At 57.8% G+C, this 19,905-nt stretch overlaps 6 non-coding genes across 6 annotated transcripts; all 6 read right to left on the bottom strand.

The window, feature by feature from the left end:
* Positions 1 to 817: 817 nt before the first annotated feature.
* Positions 818 to 889, bottom strand: TRNAC-GCA (transfer RNA cysteine (anticodon GCA)). The gene has a single exon. It is a non-coding gene; the product is annotated as a tRNA-Cys (tRNA).
* Positions 890 to 4,533: 3,644 nt separating this feature from the next.
* Positions 4,534 to 4,605, bottom strand: TRNAC-GCA (transfer RNA cysteine (anticodon GCA)). The gene has a single exon. It is a non-coding gene; the product is annotated as a tRNA-Cys (tRNA).
* A 3,643-nt stretch (positions 4,606 to 8,248) lies between these two features.
* Positions 8,249 to 8,320, bottom strand: TRNAC-GCA (transfer RNA cysteine (anticodon GCA)). Its single transcript has one exon. It is a non-coding gene; the product is annotated as a tRNA-Cys (tRNA).
* Positions 8,321 to 11,963: 3,643 nt separating this feature from the next.
* On the bottom strand, positions 11,964 to 12,035 carry TRNAC-GCA (transfer RNA cysteine (anticodon GCA)). The gene has a single exon. It is a non-coding gene; the product is annotated as a tRNA-Cys (tRNA).
* Positions 12,036 to 15,678: 3,643 nt separating this feature from the next.
* TRNAC-GCA (transfer RNA cysteine (anticodon GCA)) lies at positions 15,679 to 15,750 on the bottom strand. The gene has a single exon. It is a non-coding gene; the product is annotated as a tRNA-Cys (tRNA).
* A 3,644-nt stretch (positions 15,751 to 19,394) lies between these two features.
* Positions 19,395 to 19,466, bottom strand: TRNAC-GCA (transfer RNA cysteine (anticodon GCA)). Its single transcript has one exon. It is a non-coding gene; the product is annotated as a tRNA-Cys (tRNA).
* Between the last annotated feature and the right edge of the window lie 439 nt (positions 19,467 to 19,905).

Genomic DNA, 19,905 nt, shown 5'->3' with positions numbered 1-19,905 from the left:
GAGCTCACCCGGGGGAAAGGGGGCTCCTCGCCCTCCTCCACACCCCTGCTGTTTCTGCTCTTCCTCCCCACCCCTGGCTACGGTGTTGGTCAGTGGTGCCCTCACGTGGTGGTGCTCTGCCCCTGGCACACACCCACGGAATGAAGACCCTCGGCGACCTGGCAGACCCAACCAGGCCCGTGACCGCCCCCTGCCGACCAGCCTCAGCCCGCCTCCCTCCCGCAGCTCCAGACCTGCCGTTGCTGAGTGACTCGTCCGGGCAGCTTGCTTTCTGCTCACCTGACGGCTGTGACCAGGGGCGGTGGGGGAGACCAGTGGGTGGGCCGCACCCACGCCTTCCCTCTGAGGCTGGCACCGTTGCTCCGGGGAGGGTCTCTCCTTGGAAACTGGTGTTTGCTTGGGTCCCTCACTCCTAGGGCATCCTTCTGACCTCCCTTGGAAGCCTTGTGTGTACTCTCCTTCCATGGCATACTGATCCTTTCTACTAAACCTCCTGTGTTCAAAGTACTGTGTGGTTTCTGTCTCCCGACTGGTCCCGACTGATTGATCCGTGAGGCCGAGCCCAGAGCAAAGTGGGTTCGGGGCCCTCTCGCCTCTGGGGGGAGACCGAGAAGTCAGCGCAGAACAAGCAAGCATGGACACAGAGAGAGGTGAAGGATTGGGGCTGCAGAGTCAACCTACCCTTCCCTCCACACGCCTCAGGAGATGCCTGAAAAGTACCACGGTCCGGACACCACTGATGAGGAAGATATTTCCAGTCACAGCATGCGACGTCAAGAAATCCACTGTGCGTTTGGCAATAAAGGAATGTGCCAGCAGGGGGCACCCGGATTTGAACCGGGGACCTCTTGATCTGCAGTCAAATGCTCTACCCCTGAGCTATACCCCCTGGCCTGGTTGGGGATTGTCCTGACCATATGTCTCCTGGGTTGGCACGCCCTAGCATTTATAGACTTCCAGACGTGCTATTCATTCCCAGTCAGCCTATAAACACTGGCGACAACACCACAAACTGACTAGAGGCCACTCTTCGGGCTGTGACGACCCCCTTCCATTCCCCGGAGGCCCCTCGCTTGCTTGCCCAAGGCACTTTTCCACTCTCTGGACACAACCTAAGCTCCGCAATAAACTCGAGTCTCCCCCCCTCCCCTCACTCGGTACCTGATGCCGTGCTGTGAGCGTGGGTGGGTGGGTGGGGGATAGAAGAATCACGGCTGTATGAGTCGGGGAGTTCCACAATAATGCTTCACAACAAATCACCCCCAAGTTCAACGGCGTGCCCCGATAAGCGTTCCTTCTCATGCTCACGGGTCAGCAGCGTGGGTGCCAGTCAGCTGATCTCAGCAGGGCTTGAGCGGGTGGCTCTGCTTCAAGCCGTGGGTCCACCTGTGCTGGCTTTCTCTATGTATGGGGGGGGGGGCCGGGTCTGCCCCACAGATGTGAACGCCGGGGTCCAGGCCGGAGGAGGAGCAGCTGGCAGGGCACACTTTTCTCACGGCGATGGCAGAAATGCCAAAGGGAAGCCCCACTCTGCAAGCAGCTTTCAAGTCTGTGCTCCTGGCCCATGGGCTGGTACCTCACAGGTGAAAGCAAGTCACAGGTCTTAGCCCTATGTCAAGGGCAGGGATGCCCGCCCCACCGCTAACGGGACGACCTGAAAAGTCTCGTGGGAAAGGGCTCAGGTACAGGGATAAATGAAGTATGGTGGGGGGGGGCAAACCTGCCATCTCCCAGGGTCTGTGATCCTGCTCAGAGTTATTTCCATCTCTCCCACAGGCAAAATACATTCACCGCTGCCCCCAAGCCGCCCAAAGCCTCATTCAATCAGACAAAGTGCAGGGTCTTGGGATCCACATTAATCCAGGGGAGGATTCTCCTTATCCAGAGACCTAGGAGCTCCAAAGACAAGATTCCTGCTCGTCCCACCACCCGGATCCGATCGTGCAGCAGAGGCTGGCTCGTTGCAATAGACATTTACATTCAAAGACTGGGCAAGGTGGGAAGCATGCGCAGTCACAGACACTGGCTGACAGAAATCCAAATGCTAAGTACAAGTGGCCATGTCCTTTGTTCCCTGTGGTGACAGCCGCAGGAGGCCCCTTCTAGATGGCCATTTCGGTGTCTGCCAGCCTGGGCTCAATAATGTTGTGCCATTAACAAACCACCACCAAGCTCCGAGTTCCCCAATAACAAGCATCCCCCAGGAGTAGAAATGATCCTTGATCAAGCCCTGGTTCTGCTCCTGACTGTGGCTCCCGGTCCCTGGTTCGACGGGACCCTTGGCTCCACCCTCCTTGATGTCTTCCTGTTCCATCGTCCCACTTTGCACTCTCTGCAGAGCCCATTGCAAAAGCCGAGCGTGTCCTTTCAGGTGGCTGAGCGGTCCCCTCGGCTTGCTTCCCTCCCCTAGCGTGTTAGAGGCCCAGAGGTCTCTTTACTGGAACAGTCCGTCGCAGTCTCTTTGCTCCAGGATGTTAATGCTGTCGCCAATACAGTGCTGCAGAGAAATCTGGGGGATTCCTATGTATTGTATTTTCCAAAGCCCGAGCCTGCCACATTCTTTTGACACAGGCTCTCCTGTCAGCACAGCTGCAAGTACCTGGGCACATCCCATTTCTCTGGGACCACGTCTCTCATCGGCCTAAGAACACTTTGATCCAACCGAGAGGACCTACGTGCCAGCACCTTCCATCTTCAGGTGCTCTTCATAAAGCACATTCCTGCCACACAGGTGACTTGTTCTGGTCCCCCCATGCCACATCTATCCAGAACCTTCTGCCTTTTGCCTCCCTCCTAAACCGATGCAGTCGTGGCGTCGCCTTTGTCCTGGAGGGAACGGTCTCATTGCCCCAGCTATGCAATCTCTCGGCTACCTGTAACGCCCCTCTATTCTGTTTACGAACCAGCCCGTTCTTTTCTGGAGTCCTGTCGTTCTCGTAGTACCTTTCCAAAAGCAGCCTGTAAAGAACGGCTCATGTGCTCGACGTCTGACCTAGAAATGTCCTCCCCCAGGTCGACCACTTGAAGCGGACTTTCCGCCTTCAGCTTCTCTTCGGCCACCCTCGTGCATCCCCGTCACAATAGTTTCTTCAGCCTTTTCCCGGATGGCTTTCCCGGCTCGCCCGACCACGGCTGCTTCCTCGTGCCGCCACGCCGTGTGGTTGAGGCATTTGTTTCGTCAGGGCTCCCCATGGAGATATCGGTTTCAGTAAGTGGCAATATTACTCCTAGTAACAAGCCACCCCCCCAAACCAGTGACACAACCCTGAGCATTTGTTCTCGTGCCCGTGGCACTGTGTGTTGAACGTGAATCAGCTGAGATCGGCGGGGCCCGGCTGGATGGGTCGGCTTCAAGCTGCGGGCCCCGCTGGCCTTGGCACCTGGGACGAATTGGGCTCAGGGTCGGGCCACGCGTGTTCACTCTGGGGCCCGGGGTGAAAGGGCAGAGCTCTCAGGGTGCTCATCTCATAGCAATGGCGGAAGTGCCTGAAGGCCCACCCGACCTCGCCAGCCGATCCGAAGCTCCCGCTTGCATCACATCCGCTGACGTCGCGTTGGTCAGGGCAAGTCACAACGTTTGCCGGTTATCCACCTGTTGGCTGTCACCTCCAGTTCCCCCTTCCTTCCGCACCTGCCGTGCGATGACGGAGCACGTTCTCCTGCTGTGGCTCCTTTCAGGGAGCACAGGGCTCCCGTTTCCAGTAGAGGGCGCTGGAGAGCTCACCCGGGGGAAAGGGGGCTCCTCGCCCTCCTCCACACCCCTGCTGTTTCTGCTCTTCCTCCCCACCCCTGGCTACGGTGTTGGTCAGTGGTGCCCTCACGTGGTGGTGCTCTGCCCCTGGCACACACCCACGGAATGAAGACCCTCGGCGACCTGGCAGACCCAACCAGGCCCGTGACCGCCCCCTGCCGACCAGCCTCAGCCCGCCTCCCTCCCGCAGCTCCAGACCTGCCGTTGCTGAGTGACTCGTCCGGGCAGCTTGCTTTCTGCTCACCTGACGGCTGTGACCAGGGGCGGTGGGGGAGACCAGTGGGTGGGCCGCACCCACGCCTTCCCTCTGAGGCTGGCACCGTTGCTCCGGGGAGGGTCTCTCCTTGGAAACTGGTGTTTGCTTGGGTCCCTCACTCCTAGGGCATCCTTCTGACCTCCCTTGGAAGCCTTGTGTGTACTCTCCTTCCATGGCATACTGATCCTTTCTACTAAACCTCCTGTGTTCAAAGTACTGTGTGGTTTCTGTCTCCCGACTGGTCCCGACTGATTGATCCGTGAGGCCGAGCCCAGAGCAAAGTGGGTTCGGGGCCCTCTCGCCTCTGGGGGGAGACCGAGAAGTCAGCGCAGAACAAGCAAGCATGGACACAGAGAGAGGTGAAGGATTGGGGCTGCAGAGTCAACCTACCCTTCCCTCCACACGCCTCAGGAGATGCCTGAAAAGTACCACGGTCCGGACACCACTGATGAGGAAGATATTTCCAGTCACAGCATGCGACGTCAAGAAATCCACTGTGCGTTTGGCAATAAAGGAATGTGCCAGCAGGGGGCACCCGGATTTGAACCGGGGACCTCTTGATCTGCAGTCAAATGCTCTACCCCTGAGCTATACCCCCTGGCCTGGTTGGGGATTGTCCTGACCATATGTCTCCTGGGTTGGCACGCCCTAGCATTTATAGACTTCCAGACGTGCTATTCATTCCCAGTCAGCCTATAAACACTGGCGACAACACCACAAACTGACTAGAGGCCACTCTTCGGGCTGTGACGACCCCCTTCCATTCCCCGGAGGCCCCTCGCTTGCTTGCCCAAGGCACTTTTCCACTCTCTGGACACAACCTAAGCTCCGCAATAAACTCGAGTCTCCCCCCCTCCCCTCACTCGGTACCTGATGCCGTGCTGTGAGCGTGGGTGGGTGGGTGGGGGATAGAAGAATCACGGCTGTATGAGTCGGGGAGTTCCACAATAATGCTTCACAACAAATCACCCCCAAGTTCAACGGCGTGCCCCGATAAGCGTTCCTTCTCATGCTCACGGGTCAGCAGCGTGGGTGCCAGTCAGCTGATCTCAGCAGGGCTTGAGCGGGTGGCTCTGCTTCAAGCCGTGGGTCCACCTGTGCTGGCTTTCTCTATGTATGGGGGGGGGGGCCGGGTCTGCCCCACAGATGTGAACGCCGGGGTCCAGGCCGGAGGAGGAGCAGCTGGCAGGGCACACTTTTCTCACGGCGATGGCAGAAATGCCAAAGGGAAGCCCCACTCTGCAAGCAGCTTTCAAGTCTGTGCTCCTGGCCCATGGGCTGGTACCTCACAGGTGAAAGCAAGTCACAGGTCTTAGCCCTATGTCAAGGGCAGGGATGCCCGCCCCACCGCTAACGGGACGACCTGAAAAGTCTCGTGGGAAAGGGCTCAGGTACAGGGATAAATGAAGTATGGTGGGGGGGGCAAACCTGCCATCTCCCAGGGTCTGTGATCCTGCTCAGAGTTATTTCCATCTCTCCCACAGGCAAAATACATTCACCGCTGCCCCCAAGCCGCCCAAAGCCTCATTCAATCAGACAAAGTGCAGGGTCTTGGGATCCACATTAATCCAGGGGAGGATTCTCCTTATCCAGAGACCTAGGAGCTCCAAAGACAAGATTCCTGCTCGTCCCACCACCCGGATCCGATCGTGCAGCAGAGGCTGGCTCGTTGCAATAGACATTTACATTCAAAGACTGGGCAAGGTGGGAAGCATGCGCAGTCACAGACACTGGCTGACAGAAATCCAAATGCTAAGTACAAGTGGCCATGTCCTTTGTTCCCTGTGGTGACAGCCGCAGGAGGCCCCTTCTAGATGGCCATTTCGGTGTCTGCCAGCCTGGGCTCAATAATGTTGTGCCATTAACAAACCACCACCAAGCTCCGAGTTCCCCAATAACAAGCATCCCCCAGGAGTAGAAATGATCCTTGATCAAGCCCTGGTTCTGCTCCTGACTGTGGCTCCCGGTCCCTGGTTCGACGGGACCCTTGGCTCCACCCTCCTTGATGTCTTCCTGTTCCATCGTCCCACTTTGCACTCTCTGCAGAGCCCATTGCAAAAGCCGAGCGTGTCCTTTCAGGTGGCTGAGCGGTCCCCTCGGCTTGCTTCCCTCCCCTAGCGTGTTAGAGGCCCAGAGGTCTCTTTACTGGAACAGTCCGTCGCAGTCTCTTTGCTCCAGGATGTTAATGCTGTCGCCAATACAGTGCTGCAGAGAAATCTGGGGGATTCCTATGTATTGTATTTTCCAAAGCCCGAGCCTGCCACATTCTTTTGACACAGGCTCTCCTGTCAGCACAGCTGCAAGTACCTGGGCACATCCCATTTCTCTGGGACCACGTCTCTCATCGGCCTAAGAACACTTTGATCCAACCGAGAGGACCTACGTGCCAGCACCTTCCATCTTCAGGTGCTCTTCATAAAGCACATTCCTGCCACACAGGTGACTTGTTCTGGTCCCCCCATGCCACATCTATCCAGAACCTTCTGCCTTTTGCCTCCCTCCTAAACCGATGCAGTCGTGGCGTCGCCTTTGTCCTGGAGGGAACGGTCTCATTGCCCCAGCTATGCAATCTCTCGGCTACCTGTAACGCCCCTCTATTCTGTTTACGAACCAGCCCGTTCTTTTCTGGAGTCCTGTCGTTCTCGTAGTACCTTTCCAAAAGCAGCCTGTAAAGAACGGCTCATGTACTCGACGTCTGACCTAGAAATGTCCTCCCCCAGGTCGACCACTTGAAGCGGACTTTCCGCCTTCAGCTTCTCTTCGGCCACCCTCGTGCATCCCCGTCACAATAGTTTCTTCAGCCTTTTCCCGGATGGCTTTCCCGGCTCGCCCGACCACGGCTGCTTCCTCGTGCCGCCACGCCGTGTGGTTGAGGCATTTGTTTCGTCAGGGCTCCCCATGGAGATATCGGTTTCAGTAAGTGGCAATATTACTCCTAGTAACAAGCCACCCCCCCAAACCAGTGACACAACCCTGAGCATTTGTTCTCGTGCCCGTGGCACTGTGTGTTGAACGTGAATCAGCTGAGATCGGCGGGGCCCGGCTGGATGGGTCGGCTTCAAGCTGCGGGCCCCGCTGGCCTTGGCACCTGGGACGAATTGGGCTCAGGGTCGGGCCACGCGTGTTCACTCTGGGGCCCGGGGTGAAAGGGCAGAGCTCTCAGGGTGCTCATCTCATAGCAATGGCGGAAGTGCCTGAAGGCCCACCCGACCTCGCCAGCCGATCCGAAGCTCCCGCTTGCATCACATCCGCTGACGTCGCGTTGGTCAGGGCAAGTCACAACGTTTGCCGGTTATCCACCTGTTGGCTGTCACCTCCAGTTCCCCCTTCCTTCCGCACCTGCCGTGCGATGACGGAGCACGTTCTCCTGCTGTGGCTCCTTTCAGGGAGCACAGGGCTCCCGTTTCCAGTAGAGGGCGCTGGAGAGCTCACCCGGGGGAAAGGGGGCTCCTCGCCCTCCTCCACACCCCTGCTGTTTCTGCTCTTCCTCCCCACCCCTGGCTACGGTGTTGGTCAGTGGTGCCCTCACGTGGTGGTGCTCTGCCCCTGGCACACACCCACGGAATGAAGACCCTCGGCGACCTGGCAGACCCAACCAGGCCCGTGACCGCCCCCTGCCGACCAGCCTCAGCCCGCCTCCCTCCCGCAGCTCCAGACCTGCCGTTGCTGAGTGACTCGTCCGGGCAGCTTGCTTTCTGCTCACCTGACGGCTGTGACCAGGGGCGGTGGGGGAGACCAGTGGGTGGGCCGCACCCACGCCTTCCCTCTGAGGCTGGCACCGTTGCTCCGGGGAGGGTCTCTCCTTGGAAACTGGTGTTTGCTTGGGTCCCTCACTCCTAGGGCATCCTTCTGACCTCCCTTGGAAGCCTTGTGTGTACTCTCCTTCCATGGCATACTGATCCTTTCTACTAAACCTCCTGTGTTCAAAGTACTGTGTGGTTTCTGTCTCCCGACTGGTCCCGACTGATTGATCCGTGAGGCCGAGCCCAGAGCAAAGTGGGTTCGGGGCCCTCTCGCCTCTGGGGGGAGACCGAGAAGTCAGCGCAGAACAAGCAAGCATGGACACAGAGAGAGGTGAAGGATTGGGGCTGCAGAGTCAACCTACCCTTCCCTCCACACGCCTCAGGAGATGCCTGAAAAGTACCACGGTCCGGACACCACTGATGAGGAAGATATTTCCAGTCACAGCATGCGACGTCAAGAAATCCACTGTGCGTTTGGCAATAAAGGAATGTGCCAGCAGGGGGCACCCGGATTTGAACCGGGGACCTCTTGATCTGCAGTCAAATGCTCTACCCCTGAGCTATACCCCCTGGCCTGGTTGGGGATTGTCCTGACCATATGTCTCCTGGGTTGGCACGACCTAGCATTTATAGACTTCCAGACGTGCTATTCATTCCCAGTCAGCCTATAAACACTGGCGACAACACCACAAACTGACTAGAGGCCACTCTTCGGGCTGTGACGACCCCCTTCCATTCCCCGGAGGCCCCTCGCTTGCTTGCCCAAGGCACTTTTCCACTCTCTGGACACAACCTAAGCTCCGCAATAAACTCGAGTCTCCCCCCCTCCCCTCACTCGGTACCTGATGCCGTGCTGTGAGCGTGGGTGGGTGGGTGGGGGATAGAAGAATCACGGCTGTATGAGTCGGGGAGTTCCACAATAATGCTTCACAACAAATCACCCCCAAGTTCAACGGCGTGCCCCGATAAGCGTTCCTTCTCATGCTCACGGGTCAGCAGCGTGGGTGCCAGTCAGCTGATCTCAGCAGGGCTTGAGCGGGTGGCTCTGCTTCAAGCCGTGGGTCCACCTGTGCTGGCTTTCTCTATGTATGGGGGGGGGGGCCGGGTCTGCCCCACAGATGTGAACGCCGGGGTCCAGGCCGGAGGAGGAGCAGCTGGCAGGGCACACTTTTCTCACGGCGATGGCAGAAATGCCAAAGGGAAGCCCCACTCTGCAAGCAGCTTTCAAGTCTGTGCTCCTGGCCCATGGGCTGGTACCTCACAGGTGAAAGCAAGTCACAGGTCTTAGCCCTATGTCAAGGGCAGGGATGCCCGCCCCACCGCTAACGGGACGACCTGAAAAGTCTCGTGGGAAAGGGCTCAGGTACAGGGATAAATGAAGTATGGTGGGGGGGGGCAAACCTGCCATCTCCCAGGGTCTGTGATCCTGCTCAGAGTTATTTCCATCTCTCCCACAGGCAAAATACATTCACCGCTGCCCCCAAGCCGCCCAAAGCCTCATTCAATCAGACAAAGTGCAGGGTCTTGGGATCCACATTAATCCAGGGGAGGATTCTCCTTATCCAGAGACCTAGGAGCTCCAAAGACAAGATTCCTGCTCGTCCCACCACCCGGATCCGATCGTGCAGCAGAGGCTGGCTCGTTGCAATAGACATTTACATTCAAAGACTGGGCAAGGTGGGAAGCATGCGCAGTCACAGACACTGGCTGACAGAAATCCAAATGCTAAGTACAAGTGGCCATGTCCTTTGTTCCCTGTGGTGACAGCCGCAGGAGGCCCCTTCTAGATGGCCATTTCGGTGTCTGCCAGCCTGGGCTCAATAATGTTGTGCCATTAACAAACCACCACCAAGCTCCGAGTTCCCCAATAACAAGCATCCCCCAGGAGTAGAAATGATCCTTGATCAAGCCCTGGTTCTGCTCCTGACTGTGGCTCCCGGTCCCTGGTTCGACGGGACCCTTGGCTCCACCCTCCTTGATGTCTTCCTGTTCCATCGTCCCACTTTGCACTCTCTGCAGAGCCCATTGCAAAAGCCGAGCGTGTCCTTTCAGGTGGCTGAGCGGTCCCCTCGGCTTGCTTCCCTCCCCTAGCGTGTTAGAGGCCCAGAGGTCTCTTTACTGGAACAGTCCGTCGCAGTCTCTTTGCTCCAGGATGTTAATGCTGTCGCCAATACAGTGCTGCAGAGAAATCTGGGGGATTCCTATGTATTGTATTTTCCAAAGCCCGAGCCTGCCACATTCTTTTGACACAGGCTCTCCTGTCAGCACAGCTGCAAGTACCTGGGCACATCCCATTTCTCTGGGACCACGTCTCTCATCGGCCTAAGAACACTTTGATCCAACCGAGAGGACCTACGTGCCAGCACCTTCCATCTTCAGGTGCTCTTCATAAAGCACATTCCTGCCACACAGGTGACTTGTTCTGTCCCCCCATGCCACATCTATCCAGAACCTTCTGCCTTTTGCCTCCCTCCTAAACCGATGCAGTCGTGGCGTCGCCTTTGTCCTGGAGGGAACGGTCTCATTGCCCCAGCTATGCAATCTCTCGGCTACCTGTAACGCCCCTCTATTCTGTTTACGAACCAGCCCGTTCTTTTCTGGAGTCCTGTCGTTCTCGTAGTACCTTTCCAAAAGCAGCCTGTAAAGAACGGCTCATGTGCTCGACGTCTGACCTAGAAATGTCCTCCCCCAGGTCGACCACTTGAAGCGGACTTTCCGCCTTCAGCTTCTCTTCGGCCACCCTCGTGCATCCCCGTCACAATAGTTTCTTCAGCCTTTTCCCGGATGGCTTTCCCGGCTCGCCCGACCACGGCTGCTTCCTCGTGCCGCCACGCCGTGTGGTTGAGGCATTTGTTTCGTCAGGGCTCCCCATGGAGATATCGGTTTCAGTAAGTGGCAATATTACTCCTAGTAACAAGCCACCCCCCCAAACCAGTGACACAACCCTGAGCATTTGTTCTCGTGCCCGTGGCACTGTGTGTTGAACGTGAATCAGCTGAGATCGGCGGGGCCCGGCTGGATGGGTCGGCTTCAAGCTGCGGGCCCCGCTGGCCTTGGCACCTGGGACGAATTGGGCTCAGGGTCGGGCCACGCGTGTTCACTCTGGGGCCCGGGGTGAAAGGGCAGAGCTCTCAGGGTGCTCATCTCATAGCAATGGCGGAAGTGCCTGAAGGCCCACCCGACCTCGCCAGCCGATCCGAAGCTCCCGCTTGCATCACATCCGCTGACGTCGCGTTGGTCAGGGCAAGTCACAACGTTTGCCGGTTATCTACCTGTTGGCTGTCACCTCCAGTTCCCCCTTCCTTCCGCACCTGCCGTGCGATGACGGAGCACGTTCTCCTGCTGTGGCTCCTTTCAGGGAGCACAGGGCTCCCGTTTCCAGTAGAGGGCGCTGGAGAGCTCACCCGGGGGAAAGGGGGCTCCTCGCCCTCCTCCACACCCCTGCTGTTTCTGCTCTTCCTCCCCACCCCTGGCTACGGTGTTGGTCAGTGGTGCCCTCACGTGGTGGTGCTCTGCCCCTGGCACACACCCACGGAATGAAGACCCTCGGCGACCTGGCAGACCCAACCAGGCCCGTGACCGCCCCCTGCCGACCAGCCTCAGCCCGCCTCCCTCCCGCAGCTCCAGACCTGCCGTTGCTGAGTGACTCGTCCGGGCAGCTTGCTTTCTGCTCACCTGACGGCTGTGACCAGGGGCGGTGGGGGAGACCAGTGGGTGGGCCGCACCCACGCCTTCCCTCTGAGGCTGGCACCGTTGCTCCGGGGAGGGTCTCTCCTTGGAAACTGGTGTTTGCTTGGGTCCCTCACTCCTAGGGCATCCTTCTGACCTCCCTTGGAAGCCTTGTGTGTACTCTCCTTCCATGGCATACTGATCCTTTCTACTAAACCTCCTGTGTTCAAAGTACTGTGTGGTTTCTGTCTCCCGACTGGTCCCGACTGATTGATCCGTGAGGCCGAGCCCAGAGCAAAGTGGGTTCGGGGCCCTCTCGCCTCTGGGGGGAGACCGAGAAGTCAGCGCAGAACAAGCAAGCATGGACACAGAGAGAGGTGAAGGATTGGGGCTGCAGAGTCAACCTACCCTTCCCTCCACACGCCTCAGGAGATGCCTGAAAAGTACCACGGTCCGGACACCACTGATGAGGAAGATATTTCCAGTCACAGCATGCGACGTCAAGAAATCCACTGTGCGTTTGGCAATAAAGGAATGTGCCAGCAGGGGGCACCCGGATTTGAACCGGGGACCTCTTGATCTGCAGTCAAATGCTCTACCCCTGAGCTATACCCCCTGGCCTGGTTGGGGATTGTCCTGACCATATGTCTCCTGGGTTGGCACGCCCTAGCATTTATAGACTTCCAGACGTGCTATTCATTCCCAGTCAGCCTATAAACACTGGCGACAACACCACAAACTGACTAGAGGCCACTCTTCGGGCTGTGACGACCCCCTTCCATTCCCCGGAGGCCCCTCGCTTGCTTGCCCAAGGCACTTTTCCACTCTCTGGACACAACCTAAGCTCCGCAATAAACTCGAGTCTCCCCCCCTCCCCTCACTCGGTACCTGATGCCGTGCTGTGAGCGTGGGTGGGTGGGTGGGGGATAGAAGAATCACGGCTGTATGAGTCGGGGAGTTCCACAATAATGCTTCACAACAAATCACCCCCAAGTTCAACGGCGTGCCCCGATAAGCATTCCTTCTCATGCTCACGGGTCAGCAGCGTGGGTGCCAGTCAGCTGATCTCAGCAGGGCTTGAGCGGGTGGCTCTGCTTCAAGCCGTGGGTCCACCTGTGCTGGCTTTCTCTATGTATGGGGGGGGGGCCGGGTCTGCCCCACAGATGTGAACGCCGGGGTCCAGGCCGGAGGAGGAGCAGCTGGCAGGGCACACTTTTCTCACGGCGATGGCAGAAATGCCAAAGGGAAGCCCCACTCTGCAAGCAGCTTTCAAGTCTGTGCTCCTGGCCCATGGGCTGGTACCTCACAGGTGAAAGCAAGTCACAGGTCTTAGCCCTATGTCAAGGGCAGGGATGCCCGCCCCACCGCTAACGGGACGACCTGAAAAGTCTCGTGGGAAAGGGCTCAGGTACAGGGATAAATGAAGTATGGTGGGGGGGGGCAAACCTGCCATCTCCCAGGGTCTGTGATCCTGCTCAGAGTTATTTCCATCTCTCCCACAGGCAAAATACATTCACCGCTGCCCCCAAGCCGCCCAAAGCCTCATTCAATCAGACAAAGTGCAGGGTCTTGGGATCCACATTAATCCAGGGGAGGATTCTCCTTATCCAGAGACCTAGGAGCTCCAAAGACAAGATTCCTGCTCGTCCCACCACCCGGATCCGATCGTGCAGCAGAGGCTGGCTCGTTGCAATAGACATTTACATTCAAAGACTGGGCAAGGTGGGAAGCATGCGCAGTCACAGACACTGGCTGACAGAAATCCAAATGCTAAGTACAAGTGGCCATGTCCTTTGTTCCCTGTGGTGACAGCCGCAGGAGGCCCCTTCTAGATGGCCATTTCGGTGTCTGCCAGCCTGGGCTCAATAATGTTGTGCCATTAACAAACCACCACCAAGCTCCGAGTTCCCCAATAACAAGCATCCCCCAGGAGTAGAAATGATCCTTGATCAAGCCCTGGTTCTGCTCCTGACTGTGGCTCCCGGTCCCTGGTTCGACGGGACCCTTGGCTCCACCCTCCTTGATGTCTTCCTGTTCCATCGTCCCACTTTGCACTCTCTGCAGAGCCCATTGCAAAAGCCGAGCGTGTCCTTTCAGGTGGCTGAGCGGTCCCCTCGGCTTGCTTCCCTCCCCTAGCGTGTTAGAGGCCCAGAGGTCTCTTTACTGGAACAGTCCGTCGCAGTCTCTTTGCTCCAGGATGTTAATGCTGTCGCCAATACAGTGCTGCAGAGAAATCTGGGGGATTCCTATGTATTGTATTTTCCAAAGCCCGAGCCTGCCACATTCTTTTGACACAGGCTCTCCTGTCAGCACAGCTGCAAGTACCTGGGCACATCCCATTTCTCTGGGACCACGTCTCTCATCGGCCTAAGAACACTTTGATCCAACCGAGAGGACCTACGTGCCAGCACCTTCCATCTTCAGGTGCTCTTCATAAAGCACATTCCTGCCACACAGGTGACTTGTTCTGGTCCCCCCATGCCACATCTATCCAGAACCTTCTGCCTTTTGCCTCCCTCCTAAACCGATGCAGTCGTGGCGTCGCCTTTGTCCTGGAGGGAACGGTCTCATTGCCCCAGCTATGCAATCTCTCGGCTACCTGTAACGCCCCTCTATTCTGTTTACGAACCAGCCCGTTCTTTTCTGGAGTCCTGTCGTTCTCGTAGTACCTTTCCAAAAGCAGCCTGTAAAGAACGGCTCATGTGCTCGACGTCTGACCTAGAAATGTCCTCCCCCAGGTCGACCACTTGAAGCGGACTTTCCGCCTTCAGCTTCTCTTCGGCCACCCTCGTGCATCCCCGTCACAATAGTTTCTTCAGCCTTTTCCCGGATGGCTTTCCCGGCTCGCCCGACCACGGCTGCTTCCTCGTGCCGCCACGCCGTGTGGTTGAGGCATTTGTTTCGTCAGGGCTCCCCATGGAGATATCGGTTTCAGTAAGTGGCAATATTACTCCTAGTAACAAGCCACCCCCCCAAACCAGTGACACAACCCTGAGCATTTGTTCTCGTGCCCGTGGCACTGTGTGTTGAACGTGAATCAGCTGAGATCGGCGGGGCCCGGCTGGATGGGTCGGCTTCAAGCTGCGGGCCCCGCTGGCCTTGGCACCTGGGACGAATTGGGCTCAGGGTCGGGCCACGCGTGTTCACTCTGGGGCCCGGGGTGAAAGGGCAGAGCTCTCAGGGTGCTCATCTCATAGCAATGGCGGAAGTGCCTGAAGGCCCACCCGACCTCGCCAGCCGATCCGAAGCTCCCGCTTGCATCACATCCGCTGACGTCGCGTTGGTCAGGGCAAGTCACAACGTTTGCCGGTTATCCACCTGTTGGCTGTCACCTCCAGTTCCCCCTTCCTTCCGCACCTGCCGTGCGATGACGGAGCACGTTCTCCTGCTGTGGCTCCTTTCAGGGAGCACAGGGCTCCCGTTTCCAGTAGAGGGCGCTGGAGAGCTCACCCGGGGGAAAGGGGGCTCCTCGCCCTCCTCCACACCCCTGCTGTTTCTGCTCTTCCTCCCCACCCCTGGCTACGGTGTTGGTCAGTGGTGCCCTCACGTGGTGGTGCTCTGCCCCTGGCACACACCCACGGAATGAAGACCCTCGGCGACCTGGCAGACCCAACCAGGCCCGTGACCGCCCCCTGCCGACCAGCCTCAGCCCGCCTCCCTCCCGCAGCTCCAGACCTGCCGTTGCTGAGTGACTCGTCCGGGCAGCTTGCTTTCTGCTCACCTGACGGCTGTGACCAGGGGCGGTGGGGGAGACCAGTGGGTGGGCCGCACCCACGCCTTCCCTCTGAGGCTGGCACCGTTGCTCCGGGGAGGGTCTCTCCTTGGAAACTGGTGTTTGCTTGGGTCCCTCACTCCTAGGGCATCCTTCTGACCTCCCTTGGAAGCCTTGTGTGTACTCTCCTTCCATGGCATACTGATCCTTTCTACTAAACCTCCTGTGTTCAAAGTACTGTGTGGTTTCTGTCTCCCGACTGGTCCCGACTGATTGATCCGTGAGGCCGAGCCCAGAGCAAAGTGGGTTCGGGGCCCTCTCGCCTCTGGGGGGAGACCGAGAAGTCAGCGCAGAACAAGCAAGCATGGACACAGAGAGAGGTGAAGGATTGGGGCTGCAGAGTCAACCTACCCTTCCCTCCACACGCCTCAGGAGATGCCTGAAAAGTACCACGGTCCGGACACCACTGATGAGGAAGATATTTCCAGTCACAGCATGCGACGTCAAGAAATCCACTGTGCGTTTGGCAATAAAGGAATGTGCCAGCAGGGGGCACCCGGATTTGAACCGGGGACCTCTTGATCTGCAGTCAAATGCTCTACCCCTGAGCTATACCCCCTGGCCTGGTTGGGGATTGTCCTGACCATATGTCTCCTGGGTTGGCACGCCCTAGCATTTATAGACTTCCAGACGTGCTATTCATTCCCAGTCAGCCTATAAACACTGGCGACAACACCACAAACTGACTAGAGGCCACTCTTCGGGCTGTGACGACCCCCTTCCATTCCCCGGAGGCCCCTCGCTTGCTTGCCCAAGGCACTTTTCCACTCTCTGGACACAACCTAAGCTCCGCAATAAACTCGAGTCTCCCCCCCTCCCCTCACTCGGTACCTGATGCCGTGCTGTGAGCGTGGGTGGGTGGGTGGGGGATAGAAGAATCACGGCTGTATGAGTCGGGGAGTTCCACAATAATGCTTCACAACAAATCACCCCCAAGTTCAACGGCGTGCCCCGATAAGCGTTCCTTCTCATGCTCACGGGTCAGCAGCGTGGGTGCCAGTCAGCTGATCTCAGCAGGGCTTGAGCGGGTGGCTCTGCTTCAAGCCGTGGGTCCACCTGTGCTGGCTTTCTCTATGTATGGGGGGGGGGGCCGGGTCTGCCCCACAGATGTGAACGCCGGGGTCCAGGCCGGAGGAGGAGCAGCTGGCAGGGCACACTTTTCTCACGGCGATGGCAGAAATGCCAAAGGGAAGCCCCACTCTGCAAGCAGCTTTCAAGTCTGTGCTCCTGGCCCATGGGCTGGTACCTCACAGGTGAAAGCAAGTCACAGGTCTTAGCCCTATGTCAAGGGCAGGGATGCCCGCCCCACCGCTAACGGGACGACCTGAAAAGTCTCGTGGGAAAGGGCTCAGGTACAGGGATAAATGAAGTATGGTGGGGGGGGGCAAACCTGCCATCTCCCAGGGTCTGTGATCCTGCTCAGAGTTATTTCCATCTCTCCCACAGGCAAAATACATTCACCGCTGCCCCCAAGCCGCCCAAAGCCTCATTCAATCAGACAAAGTGCAGGGTCTTGGGATCCACATTAATCCAGGGGAGGATTCTCCTTATCCAGAGACCTAGGAGCTCCAAAGACAAGATTCCTGCTCGTCCCACCACCCGGATCCGATCGTGCAGCAGAGGCTGGCTCGTTGCAATAGACATTTACATTCAAAGACTGGGCAAGGTGGGAAGCATGCGCAGTCACAGACACTGGCTGACAGAAATCCAAATGCTAAGTACAAGTGGCCATGTCCTTTGTTCCCTGTGGTGACAGCCGCAGGAGGCCCCTTCTAGATGGCCATTTCGGTGTCTGCCAGCCTGGGCTCAATAATGTTGTGCCATTAACAAACCACCACCAAGCTCCGAGTTCCCCAATAACAAGCATCCCCCAGGAGTAGAAATGATCCTTGATCAAGCCCTGGTTCTGCTCCTGACTGTGGCTCCCGGTCCCTGGTTCGACGGGACCCTTGGCTCCACCCTCCTTGATGTCTTCCTGTTCCATCGTCCCACTTTGCACTCTCTGCAGAGCCCATTGCAAAAGCCGAGCGTGTCCTTTCAGGTGGCTGAGCGGTCCCCTCGGCTTGCTTCCCTCCCCTAGCGTGTTAGAGGCCCAGAGGTCTCTTTACTGGAACAGTCCGTCGCAGTCTCTTTGCTCCAGGATGTTAATGCTGTCGCCAATACAGTGCTGCAGAGAAATCTGGGGGATTCCTATGTATTGTATTTTCCAAAGCCCGAGCCTGCCACATTCTTTTGACACAGGCTCTCCTGTCAGCACAGCTGCAAGTACCTGGGCACATCCCATTTCTCTGGGACCACGTCTCTCATCGGCCTAAGAACACTTTGATCCAACCGAGAGGACCTACGTGCCAGCACCTTCCATCTTCAGGTGCTCTTCATAAAGCACATTCCTGCCACACAGGTGACTTGTTCTGGTCCCCCCATGCCACATCTATCCAGAACCTTCTGCCTTTTGCCTCCCTCCTAAACCGATGCAGTCGTGGCGTCGCCTTTGTCCTGGAGGGAACGGTCTCATTGCCCCAGCTATGCAATCTCTCGGCTACCTGTAACGCCCCTCTATTCTGTTTACGAACCAGCCCGTTCTTTTCTGGAGTCCTGTCGTTCTCGTAGTACCTTTCCAAAAGCAGCCTGTAAAGAACGGCTCATGTACTCGACGTCTGACCTAGAAATGTCCTCCCCCAGGTCGACCACTTGAAGCGGACTTTCCGCCTTCAGCTTCTCTTCGGCCACCCTCGTGCATCCCCGTCACAATAGTTTCTTCAGCCTTTTCCCGGATGGCTTTCCCGGCTCGCCCGACCACGGCTGCTTCCTCGTGCCGCCACGCCGTGTGGTTGAGGCATTTGTTTCGTCAGGGCTCCCCATGGAGATATCGGTTTCAGTAAGTGGCAATATTACTCCTAGTAACAAGCCACCCCCCCAAACCAGTGACACAACCCTGAGCATTTGTTCTCGTGCCCGTGGCACTGTGTGTTGAACGTGAATCAGCTGAGATCGGCGGGGCCCGGCTGGATGGGTCGGCTTCAAGCTGCGGGCCCCGCTGGCCTTGGCACCTGGGACGAATTGGGCTCAGGGTCGGGCCACGCGTGTTCACTCTGGGGCCCGGGGTGAAAGGGCAGAGCTCTCAGGGTGCTCATCTCATAGCAATGGCGGAAGTGCCTGAAGGCCCACCCGACCTCGCCAGCCGATCCGAAGCTCCCGCTTGCATCACATCCGCTGACGTCGCGTTGGTCAGGGCAAGTCACAACGTTTGCCGGTTATCCACCTGTTGGCTGTCACCTCCAGTTCCCCCTTCCTTCCGCACCTGCCGTGCGATGACGGAGCACGTTCTCCTGCTGTGGCTCCTTTCAGGGAGCACAGGGCTCCCGTTTCCAGTAGAGGGCGCTGGAGAGCTCACCCGGGGGAAAGGGGGCTCCTCGCCCTCCTCCACACCCCTGCTGTTTCTGCTCTTCCTCCCCACCCCTGGCTACGGTGTTGGTCAGTGGTGCCCTCACGTGGTGGTGCTCTGCCCCTGGCACACACCCACGGAATGAAGACCCTCGGCGACCTGGCAGACCCAACCAGGCCCGTGACCGCCCCCTGCCGACCAGCCTCAGCCCGCCTCCCTCCCGCAGCTCCAGACCTGCCGTTGCTGAGTGACTCGTCCGGGCAGCTTGCTTTCTGCTCACCTGACGGCTGTGACCAGGGGCGGTGGGGGAGACCAGTGGGTGGGCCGCACCCACGCCTTCCCTCTGAGGCTGGCACCGTTGCTCCGGGGAGGGTCTCTCCTTGGAAACTGGTGTTTGCTTGGGTCCCTCACTCCTAGGGCATCCTTCTGACCTCCCTTGGAAGCCTTGTGTGTACTCTCCTTCCATGGCATACTGATCCTTTCTACTAAACCTCCTGTGTTCAAAGTACTGTGTGGTTTCTGTCTCCCGACTGGTCCCGACTGATTGATCCGTGAGGCCGAGCCCAGAGCAAAGTGGGTTCGGGGCCCTCTCGCCTCTGGGGGGAGACCGAGAAGTCAGCGCAGAACAAGCAAGCATGGACACAGAGAGAGGTGAAGGATTGGGGCTGCAGAGTCAACCTACCCTTCCCTCCACACGCCTCAGGAGATGCCTGAAAAGTACCACGGTCCGGACACCACTGATGAGGAAGATATTTCCAGTCACAGCATGCGACGTCAAGAAATCCACTGTGCGTTTGGCAATAAAGGAATGTGCCAGCAGGGGGCACCCGGATTTGAACCGGGGACCTCTTGATCTGCAGTCAAATGCTCTACCCCTGAGCTATACCCCCTGGCCTGGTTGGGGATTGTCCTGACCATATGTCTCCTGGGTTGGCACGCCCTAGCATTTATAGACTTCCAGACGTGCTATTCATTCCCAGTCAGCCTATAAACACTGGCGACAACACCACAAACTGACTAGAGGCCACTCTTCGGGCTGTGACGACCCCCTTCCATTCCCCGGAGGCCCCTCGCTTGCTTGCCCAAGGCACTTTTCCACTCTCTGGACACAACCTAAGCTCCGCAATAAACTCGAGTCTCCCCCCCTCCCCTCACTCGGTACCTGATGCCGTGCTGTGAGCGTGGGTGGGTGGGTGGGGGATAGAAGAATCACGGCTGTATGAGTCGGGGAGTTCCACAATAATGCTTCACAACAAATCACCCCCAAGTTCAACGGCGTGCCCCGATAAGCGTTCCTTCTCATGCTCACGGGTCAGCAGCGTGGGTGCC

The sequence above is a fragment of the Cynocephalus volans genome, chromosome 6 (genome assembly GCF_027409185.1).
Source record: "Cynocephalus volans isolate mCynVol1 chromosome 6, mCynVol1.pri, whole genome shotgun sequence".
NCBI classification, from domain to species: domain Eukaryota; kingdom Metazoa; phylum Chordata; class Mammalia; order Dermoptera; family Cynocephalidae; genus Cynocephalus; species Cynocephalus volans.
Note: the sequence above shows the minus strand (reverse complement) of the source record. Positions and strands in the feature narration are given on the sequence as shown.